Genomic DNA, 6910 nt, shown 5'->3' with positions numbered 1-6910 from the left:
ATGACCTGATAGTAACATGAGACAGGGGAACATGAGAAATGCCATATGAGGTCATCCACTTCATCCACTTATTCTAGACTCTCTCCCTGGCATTTGTCCCTGGGGACCTGCTGCTGGCTGTGGAGCCATTCCCTCAGTCAGGGGCGCTCCCACACAGCCTGGGAGGGTGGACGGTGGGGAGAGGACTCCGGCTCCAGGTCCAACCTCACTGCTCACTTGCGGTGTGACGTCAACCTTAACCTCTCTGAGTTTCAACTTCTATCCTGAAAAATAAGTATTATGATACTCGCCCTGCCAACCTCATCGAAGTTTTCTGAGGGACAAAAACCCTGTGAACTTGTGTGAAAGCATTGGGTAAACTGTAAAACCGTGGTGTGAAACCAGCTGCCTGTCTACAGACCATTTGTTACTAATTCCACAGAGGAGCGTGCGCCAGACGTAAATCAATGGTCGCTAAACACAGTTTAGTCCAGAGGACAGTTCATTTATAACAAGCCTTCCTCGTTGAAGGAAACAGTGCTGGGGAGAGTTCTTTATCTCATTGCAGATCTGCAGACACTATGCGTGTGGGTCTCTCTCATCTCAAACACCCTTGCCCCAGCTACCCTACTCTCCCCTAGCCCCTCCAGCCTACCCTCCTCTAGGGGACCTATTCATTGTTCAAGATACATCTCCCACACACATCCTGCAGTAGAGCCAGTCCCTTCCTCCTTGTGCCTCTACTGGGTGGCCATTGGGAGAGCAATATCTGTCCTGCAACTAGTCCGTGACATTTTTGAGGTCATATTCATCCCTGTGTCCAGACTGGCACAGAGGAGGCACTCAATATGTACTTGTTGAATAAGAGAGAGTTAAAAAATATGAGGTGTTGCTACCTCTCTGCCTACTTCTTGGGTGGGTGCCATGAAATCTGTTAGTCTGAACAGCCCCCAGGTGTGGTGGTTGAGATGCAGTCCTGCCTGGAGGCTGGGAAGTAAAGGAGACAATGATCCTTTGAGACTGAAAGATTCTATGGAGATTATTCATTCAACACGCAATCATGAGTCACCCACCACGTGCCAGGCATGGAGTAAGGCACTGGGGATACAACTATGAACTAAAGGCAGTAGCGGCTCTCCAGAACCTGCAGCACATCATCTACGCGTGTCAATATTAGCTTACTGAGGTGGAGGAGGCCTGTCTCTGATGCCTGGGTGTCCACTATTGGTCGCCTGCCCCTTGATGCTGGGCTAGCTGATTTCTTTGTTGGTGGGGTGTTAATAATAGGAAATTGACCCCAAGTCTTGCTTATTGAAGAATCCCTCAGGGTCTCACCTGCAGGTGAGAAAGAGAACTGCCATTTAGAAGGCAGAATGGAGTTTTGGAAGAACAACAACAAAAAAAGGTGGGAGGAGGGGATAGACAAGAGAAGTCTGAGCCTTTTTTCTCAATTCATAGCACATTTTCCTTGATCTACCTGGATATCAACTTGTCCTATCCCAGCGGTTCTCAACCTGTGGGTTGCGACCCCTTTGGGGGGTCGAACGACCCTTTCACAGGGGTCGCCTAAGACCATCGGAAAACACATATATAATTACATATTGTTTTTGTGATTAATCACTATGCTTTAATTATGTTCAATTTGTAACAATGAAAATACATCCTGCATATCAGATATTTACATTACGATTCATAACAGTAGCAAAATTACAGTTATGAAGTAGCAACAAAAATAATGTTATGGTTGGGGGTCACCACAACATGAGGAACTGTATTAAAGGGTCGCGGCACTAGGAAGGTTGAGAACCACTGTCCTAGGTAGTTGATCGAGGTGCTTACTGTCCCAAATCCAATGGCCTTTTCTCTCTCCTCAACTTGTTTACCTATCAGCAGTGTCAGATACTTGTAATTACCACTTCTCATTTTTTTCCTGGCGTGGTTTCTGATTTTTTTTTTTTTAGAGACAGTGAAAAGGAGGGGAGAGACAGGGAGGGGGAGAGACAGAGAGAAACATCAATGTGATAGAGACACATCCATTGGTTGCCTCCCGCACATATCAGGCCTGCAAGGATTGTGCCTGCAACCAAGGTACATGCCCTTGACCGGAATTGAACCCAGGACCCTTCAGTCTTTGGGCTGACTCTACTCACTGAACCAAACCAGCTAGGGCCCAATTTCATTTTGGTAATCTTTATTTCTTGAATAAATGAATAATTATTTCTTGAATAAGTAAATAAGTATCTCCATTTGTACAAAAGAAGACCCAGGTTTGGAAATACTGTGTCTTGCCTTATGTCACAGGCAGAGCCAGGACACAAACGAGACTTTCTGACTCCAGCTTAGGGCTCTTTTCCTGAGGCCCAGCCACCCAGCAGGATGGCCCTGAGGACTGTAATTAGAAAACCACTACTCCAGATCAGTTTCTACTGAGGCCTAAAAGGGTATGATGACCCAGGATTAGACAGCTTGATAATAATGGCAAAGTGGGAGTCTGAATTAAGTTCTCTGGTCTCCAGGTCAGTAAATCTGGAAGTCATTCTTTTTGTTAATAACATTATTATTTTTTAAAAAAATTTTTAGAGAGAGAGGAAGGGAGAGAGAAATATCAATGTGAGAAAGAAACATTGATCAGTTGCCTCCCATACACACCCTAATCAGGGATTGATACTGCAACCTGGGCATGTGCCCTGACCGAGAATTGAACCGTGACCTCCTGGTTCATGGGTCAATGGTCAACTATTGAGCCACACTGACTGGGCCTGGAAGTCATTCTTGACATCTTCTTCACCATCATGAGTCATTCCACATTCAATTATCATTACATTCAATGGATTCTGCCTCTTTAATGCCTTTCATTTCTATCACCATTGTTACTGAATTCATTCAGGTACTCAGTAGCCTAATGACCCCTACAATTTATCCTCCATACTTCAGTCAGAGTGATTTTTTAAAAAAAATATTTTTATTGATTTCAGAGAGGAAGGGAGAGAGAAATAGAAACATCAATGATAAGAGAGAATCATCGATCGGCTGCCTCCTGCACACACCCCACCAGGAATCAAGCCCAAAGCCCGGGCAAGTGCCCTGACTAGGAATGGATCCATGACCTCCTGGTTCATAGGTTGATGTCTAACCACTTAGCCACACCAGCTAGGCCCCAGAGTGATCTTTCTAGAATGCAAACCCAATCATGCCCCTTTCTTCACTGAGACCTTCCTGTGGTTGCCAGTCTCCTGAGAGTAAATCTGGAGCTTTAACTTGGTGTCCTTTTCACCTGATTCCTCACCTCCTCAGCTCCTTCTCACTATTAAACCCATACACCCAGGGAGTTTCCCAGGCTGCCTTCTTGAAGCCCAAGTCCAGCCTTTAAAACTCTCTCACTTGGATCTGGAGTCCCTTATTTTAGTCCTGAGGTCTTGAAACTACATCTTTCTCTGAGGAGTACTTTGGGTTAATGAACTGGCTGCACATCTGCCTGACTTTGGTTATGATTTCAGACTCACCTTGGTGCCGCTAACAACCTCTGTGGGTTGATCCAGTGACCTCCCCACCGCTACCCTCATCCCCACCCCACTCTGTGAACTCTCCGGCCCCTGAATTGCCAGTCTGGTTCTGATCATTTCAGCTTCTACTTGTCTGGAAGGGCTATCAGAGTGAATGAGTGAGCAAGTGAATTAATGAATGAATGAGTAAATTTCTGCAGACACCTAGGACCCTCATCCCATGCTGTGGTTCTTAGATATGTACTGCTACAGCTCCCCTCCCTCCAGGCCCAATTTTTCTGAAGTAGCCCATTCTCCAAAATACCAGTAATCTCAGCCTTCTCTATCTCCAAATAAAAATTTCCTCCCCAATGAGGTGGCTGAGATGGAGAAACGGTACAGGCATGGGCCTCAGGAGGCATGAGATTTCGTCCCAGCCTTGTTCCCTAACTCCTGGGTAGCTCGTCAGCTAAAGGTGTCTCCTTCCAGAACTGCATGAGGCTTAGTAAGGGCATAAATGTAACACATAGCCCATGTGTAAGAGCTCAAGGCCCAGAGAAAGGAGATGCATTTTCAGAGTAAGGCTTGTTTCTATCTAATGCCCCAGGCCTGCCTATGTTACTAAATTGAAGACCACTGCTTCTTCTCTGTTTTTCCCAATTTCCATACCAAAGCTGGGATTGCTAATGTAGCCCTCCGGGCCAGAACTGCTCATAGAACAAGTCCTAGGCTTCCACTAAGGCACTTTGCCTTGTGTTATCTTATGTGATCTTCACAATATCTTTCTGAATCAGGCAGAGCATGTCCTAATATCCCCATTCTATAACTAAGGAAACCAAGCTCAAAAACTTGGAAATACTTGTTCCTGATCACAGAACTAAGTGGCAGAACCAGGATTCAATGCTAAAACCGTATTGCTACCCCTTGTAAACAAGGTAACGTAATTGACCAGGGGCCCTCGCTCCTTTCATTGCTTCCCTTTCTTCCTTTCATTTATTGGAATGCTGTGGACACAAAGGGACAGCTCAGGGGCATGGGACTTAATCCAAGGTGATGGGAGCTGTCTTTGATAGAGACACAGACCTCACAAAGAGCTCTGGGGGCCCAGGGCAGGGAGCTGGCATGCCACTGTGCCCGAAGACAGAAACGTGCATCTTTCAAAGGGACACTTAAGCTTTATCCAAATACTCGCACATGGGGAGGGGACGGAAGCAATCATCACCTATACGGGAACCTTCAGTTTGTCCATCATGCATTAGACTTGATGTGAAAAGCTCCTGGGGGTGAGAAAGATGGGGGTGGGGAAAACTTCCAGTCTTCTCTCTTGGGGTCCTTTTCAAGAGTGACTTGTCAGCATTGCATTAGAGGATGACTGGCTTTCCTCTATTAGGCTAACTGGTGGGTCTAGACCTGTCCCAACAACTGTGGGTGAAGATTCTTGGCCCTCTAACCTGCAGAAGAGACTGTGGTAGGCTTGTTGCAGACAGACTCAGGCAGGCCCAGACAGCTCCTAAAATGAGCCCTAGCTAACCAGGGGATGGCTCAGAAGTTCTCCTTTTCCAAGGAATCACCCACAGAACACCTCTCAGCCCAGCTCCCTCCTACGCACTCAACTCCCTGCAGCCCTTGAGAATCCCCCTACCCAGCTGGTTCCCTTGGCTAGGAGTCTCTTAGCCTTTGTGAGCCCATATGCCCCATGTTCTTTCTTTTTTAAAATATATTTTTGTTGATTCCAGAGAGGAAAGGATAGGGAGAGAGAGATTGAAACATCAATGATAAGAAAGAATCATTGATCGGCTGCCTCCTGTACGTCCCCTAGGGATTGAGCCTGCAACCCGGGCATGTACCCTGATGGGGAATGGAACCGTCACCTCCTGGTTCATAGGTCAACACTCAACCACTGGGCTACACCAGCCAGGCTGCCCACATTCATTTCCAATTGGTTCTAAAGGGATCTGATGATGGCACACTAGCCTTGGCGAAGCCATTCACAAGCTCCACTTCACAACTCTAGCCTCAGTTCCCACAGCTGTAGACTAAGGGGAAGGATCAAACCTACCCTGACCATCTCACAGGCTTGTTGTGAAGATGCAATGAGGTCATCTAAGTAAAAGTGTTTTGCAAATTCTAAGCTATGATTATGCTGATGATTATCAGGATTATGTTCACTGACCAGTTTGGACCTGGATACCCAGGAAACAAATCCAGGTGGAGTCTGGAGATAATTTTCAGGAAATGAGGCACAAGGGTCATGAGGATGTGCTGATTACAATGTCCCTGATTCCCATGTTAGGGGTAGAAAGAGAAGGGAACTGCTGTATTTTCAGAGAGGCATACAATAGAGCATATCCATGTGCTCTTTCTGGAGGGAGAGCGACATAATAGAAGCTCTGCTGCCATTAGTTCCCTGCCCACCCTACACTGTTCCTGGGAACAGCCCTGCACTCCTGACTGACACTAATTGGTTCTCATCACAAGTTCAGCTGCTCAGCAGAAGCTCTAAATGGCTGGGAAGAGGTCGTATTTCTGAGACTCCCAGAATGGGACCCACAAAGGGGAGAGGCTAAGAACCAGCCCCTACACCCCTGGAGTTCTATCCCCAGAGCTGGGCCCACCTTAACCACTGGAACAGGTTCCATCTATTCAGCAGCTAAGGTTCCCAGTGAAAGAGGACCTAGACATACCAACTCATTCCACAGTTTGCAGGGCCAGCTTTATGAGCCACACCAAATTGGGTGGATTTGAGAACCAATTTAAAGCAGCCTTGTGTTCATATCTAAGCATGATCTCCTGGAAACGCTTAATATTAAGAGTTAAGGTTCTAGAGCAGTGATGGCGAACCTTTTGAGCTCGGCGTGTCAGCATTTTTAAAAACCTAACTTAACTCTGGTGCCGTGTCACATATAGAAATTTTTTGATATCTGTAACCATAGTAAAACAAAGACTTATATTTTTGATATTTATTTTATATATTTCAATGCCATTTAACAAAGAAAAATCAACCAAAAAAATGAGTTCGCGTGTCACCTCTGACACGGGTGTCATAGGTTAGCCATCACTGTTCTAGAGTAAGGTACATTTGGACTCAAAGTCTAAGTCATCCAACGGCCCCCAGCGTGTTAGGCCATCCACCAGCGTGTTAAGTCATCCATTTGCAATTTGGGAGAATCTAAAACAGTTTTCTTATTTGCCAAATAGCAAAAAAGAATAGTAATAACCTCTTTGGGTAGTTGTGAGGAATGAATGGGATATGGAAGTGCCTGCAAAGTAATCAGAATTCAATAAATTCTGTGGTTCTGAACTTCTTGATCTAAGACGGTTTCACTCTAGATGTTAGATAAAGCGCAAGATTATAATTGTTTGTCATAAGATAATTACTTCAGTTGCCCAAGCTAGAAACCTAGGTGTCATCCTTGACTCCTCCCTCACCCTCATTCATCATGGCCAAT

The sequence above is a fragment of the Myotis brandtii genome, unplaced genomic scaffold (genome assembly GCF_000412655.1).
Source record: "Myotis brandtii unplaced genomic scaffold, ASM41265v1 scaffold76, whole genome shotgun sequence".
Taxonomy (NCBI): Eukaryota; Metazoa; Chordata; class Mammalia; order Chiroptera; family Vespertilionidae; genus Myotis; species Myotis brandtii.
The sequence above is the reverse complement of the archived record's forward strand: the minus strand, read 5'-3'. Positions refer to the sequence as shown.